Consider the following 4,407-nt stretch of genomic DNA (forward strand, 5'->3'; position numbering starts at 1 on the left):
ATAATAATAATAATAATAATAATAATAATAATAATAATAATAATAATAATAATAATAATAATAATTTCTGTCGATTTTCTGGTCATCGCCGTAAACTTCCTCGGTGGCGAAAGGGCAATAAAGTAACGTCCCACAAACAGGCAGTTGCAGCGGCCGTTGGCTGCTATCCTCAAGAACAGCTTGTTTCATTGTTGTGAGTCTCCAGCTTGGTAAGATAGGTTTCGTTGATACTATACTCGACTTTCTCGTTCATTTGGGTTTGGGATCTCGGCTGTGCTGTTCTCGAGGACCGTTGGCTTCAGTTTGTTTGGTTTTACGTACAGTCCTCCACAGGGATGATTCCCTCTCTGTCGGACCCTTGTACGTTTTCAAAGTAAGGTTTTTCTTATATTTTATTGTTTCGGTGTTTTCTCGTCAATATCGTAGCTCTTGCAGAATATTAGTTCTTTTTAAATTTACTTTCTTGTATGAACTTCACTTCAGGTTGTAATTTGTTGTCTATCCTTGGTGCGCAGTGTACAAATGCTCTCTGGCCTGACTTACAATTTGTTCTAGGGTTCAAATCGCCCATTTTCTTCACTTGCGTGTCTTCTGTTTACAGTATTCTTTTGAGGTCTAGAGAAGCTTGAGCAGTGTTTCAGATATGTCGTATTGTGAGAAGACTTTGCAAGATTTTGGGCATGAAGGCGTGCTTCAAGGTTTGCGTTGGGGAGTGGATACCATTGCTAGCTTTTTTTTTTTTTTAAATATTCATCAAATGTTTAGGTTATGGTACTTGAGCTATGACATAGTTGTCGTATGAAAGTTTTCCGTTTTCCATTTGCGGATTTTGTATCTTCAAAAATTAGTATTTGATTTTGTCTAAATTCTTACAATAACTGTTAAAATTGTTTGGGTATTGTTGAGAATTCCCTTCAAACCGTGGTTTTAAGACTTTCGAAGTTTAAACTGAAATGATTGCTTTGAGTGGTAATCCTATGCACTTTGAACCATGCTAGCAGTATTAATGCTGTGCTACGGCAATTTTCATTATAACTATATACTTCAAAAGATTCTTACGATGCAATAGGGTTTAAAGTTTCTTGAGGATTAGAGAGGCCTAACTCGACTACCATAGCCTTCCTAATAGGGGTATAATCTTCGTAATAGGGGTATAATAAGTTGATTTAAACTTAATTATTTTAGGTTTCAAGTGGCAAACTAGTAACGCATATCAGTATTTATATAGCCTTGCTTGCTGCTCCAAGTTTTAGTATTTTAAAACTTGCCAGATGGCCCAGCTGATCGTGACCAATAGTCAGCCTTTGGTTCTTTCCACTTGCTAGAACATTTTTGTCTTTAATATTTTTTTATTTCAGGTCAGGGTGTGTCGCTAAATAAGCGTGCCTCATGTGTCATTGAATTGCCTTAGATGTACCGATACCTTATGACTTGAGATTAATGGGTGAGTAAGTATGTTTTGTTTTTTTTTGTCATAAGCAACCCCCCCAAACTTTTTTTTTTTTTTCAGAATCAAAACTCTTAAGTTTTCATCAAGTTCAGGCTTTGTTTTAATGCATTTAGCTTATTTTTTTCAGATTCAAAACCTTAGTTTTGAGAATTTTGAAAATTTACTGTTTAAAATTGCAAAGGTTAAAATTTAGTTTTTCCAGCTTTGAAAATTTCAAACTTTAGGATTTGTTTCAGCTTCAGAACTTTGTTAAACCATTTAATTTTTTAGCGGAGGTTTGATGTGCGCGGAGGTTTGATGTGCGCGGAGGTTTGATGTGCGCGGAGGTTTGATGTGCGCGGAGGTTTGATGTGCGCGGAGGTTTGATGTGCGCGGAGGTTTGATGTGCGCGGAGGTTTGATGTGCGCGGAGGTTTGTAGAGTAAATCTAGTATTGTTTGAAGTTAAAGGATTTAAACATGTTTATATTTAAACTTTTGCTTTGTGTGGTTTGACCTTGTAATTTCAATTAGTTTTGTTGTTTTTTTTAGAATTGTAAAGTTTAGTAGTCTGTTTTGGAATCCTGAAGTTTTTGAAAACTCAATTTTTAAAGCTGAGTAATTATTTCAGCTTCTTAAGTTTTGCGTCTCAGTTTTGCGTCTCTGTTTTGCGTCAGTTTTGCTTTTAAATTCAGTTTTGCGTTTAAATTCAGTTTTGCGTTTAAATTCAGTTTTGCGTTTAAATTCAGTTTTGCGTTTAAATTCAGTTTTGCGTTTAAATTCAGTTTTTCTTTAGTCACTTCCCAAGTCCACCTTTGCCGGGGTGGAGTTGCCACCTGCCAGGCAAAGGTGGACTTGCATGTTGTGCATGGTGACTTGGTCACCATGCACAACAGGAAGTTCAAAAACAAGCATGGTGACTTAGTCACCATGCACAACAGGGATTTCAAACCAACCAACTTATTTAGGTTAGAACTGCAAGGCTGATAGTTTTCGTGTAGCTAGGACTTAATGGGAAGTTAGATATGGAACTTGAAATAGGAAGTTAAGATATGGAACTTGAAATAGGAAGTTAGATATGGAACTTGAAATATAGAATAGGCTAGAATATGGTGAATGTGTTAATTTTATATAGATGGAGGGGTTAGGCTAAAGGTAATAAATGCTAGTCTAAGGATGCTGGGAATTGACGGGGGTAAAAAATGCGGTAGTCAAGACCTAGGGAGACATTTGACAGTGAAAGTTACTAATAGCAGAGGGTATTACAGTACTTACATTTGTTTGGTCGTGAGATGTAAGTTTGAATGTATTAGTGGAGCTTAGAATTTCATTCCCACAACTAAGTAGGAACTAGATGGGTAATAGGCCGATCTTAAAGATTTTCTAAGAGGTCTAGGTCTTGGAATGTTAAAGAAATTTTTTTTTGACGTCGTGGACTTGTCAGGTATTTTAATAGGCTGGTTAATAGTGGAAATTGTAATTCAAATATTTGCAGTCTTGTTAACGTTCCGTCAATGTGCTCAACACCCACCCCGCCCCCCTCTTAATCTTCAAGCAAAGCTTTCATGTTAGGAAATAGTTCAGATTGCATTGCAAATTTTCATTGATCCCCTACCTTCATCCACATTTCCTCCGTCGCCGAAGCTTGCTTCGGAACCCCTTATTCTGAATTCAAACTTGATTTTTCGCTTCGTGGGGTTGTGCAGTTTCAATTCCCTTAAGACTGTATACTAAAGGACGAAAGTTGCCAGATAGTGTTTGCGTTGCATGGCACAGATAATGTTGCGTTACATGGTACCTTTCATAGTTATGTAGCACTAAAGTTAGATGCGGTTGTTTCAGTGTGAGATTGGTACCCTATTAATCTTAAAAGATGGCACTCTATCCTGTTGTCTTTTTGGGAGTTTGAAGGATTAATGGTGGTACTATATGGGTTTGTCAGTGTGAAAGTTGATGGCAGCTTGAAATAATACTAATACATGGGATTATTAATGGGAAAGTTTACCCATACGATATAGTATTAATTATAACAATAGTCTTAGAGTAGCTGCTGGGACTAACTGAACAGGCTATTTTCACTAAGAGGGTAGGTTATGCAATGGGAACTTTTTAGTATATTGTAACCGTTCATATTCTCTTCCATCTTACTTTCCACCCTCTTCTAACAAATTGTTTCGTAGTGCAACTGCGAGGCTTTCCTCCTGTTACACCTTTCAGACGTTTTGCTTCTGTTTCCTTTGAGCGCTGAATGACTTCATTAGGTCCCAGTGCTTGGCCTTTTGGCCTAAATTCTATATTCCAGTCCAGTCCAAAATCAAACACTTTTCTTATGCACAGGCTCTTGGTGTAGCTGCAGCAGACCATAACATCGACACTAATAGTAATGGAAAGCAACACTTTTCGTTAAGACTGAATATCCTGTGAGGATTCGAAGCGCTCTGAATTCGGTTACCCAGACAACAAGAACTCGGCTTGTAAACGCTATGCGTGTCCTAAAGTCACTAAATTCGGTTACCCTGACAACTAGAGCTCTACGTGTAGACGCTGTGCATGCCTTGTGAGGATTCGAAGTGCTCTGAATTCTGTTACACAGACAACTAGAACTTGGTAGATGCTGTGCTCTACCTACTATTCAATTTTTTAATCTGACTACTTTGGATATGTAATAGTATTTACATGGATATGTAATAGTATTTACATGTATGAAGACCAGCTTGATATACAGTATGTCTGTAAACCTTTGTCCATTTCTTTAACCCTAAAATGTCATGTGATGAGGTAGACTTTTAATACTCCATGAAAGAATGTCCTATGAAATCAAGGGAATGGTAGTTACTGATTGGTTGGTTAACGTAAGTAAGATGGGGAAACTTACGAGAAATGAACTGAAATAATGGTTTTTAATTCTGAGGAGGTTCTAGTATATTAACCTCGAATTTTTTTACTTGCAATAGCCTATGCAGATTTAAACTTCAATTCA

General features: G+C 37.1%; 1 long non-coding RNA gene across 1 annotated transcript; it reads left to right on the plus strand.

Annotated features, from left to right (window-relative positions):
• Positions 1–230: 230 nt before the first annotated feature.
• On the plus strand, positions 231–4,165 carry LOC136852115 (uncharacterized). The gene is made up of 3 exons (XR_010857074.1): positions 231–373; positions 1,359–1,444; positions 3,765–4,165. It is a non-coding gene; the product is annotated as an uncharacterized lncRNA (long non-coding RNA).
• Positions 4,166–4,407: the final 242 nt, after the last annotated feature.

The sequence above is a fragment of the Macrobrachium rosenbergii genome, chromosome 3, assembly GCF_040412425.1.
Source record: "Macrobrachium rosenbergii isolate ZJJX-2024 chromosome 3, ASM4041242v1, whole genome shotgun sequence".
Taxonomy (NCBI): domain Eukaryota; kingdom Metazoa; phylum Arthropoda; class Malacostraca; order Decapoda; family Palaemonidae; genus Macrobrachium; species Macrobrachium rosenbergii.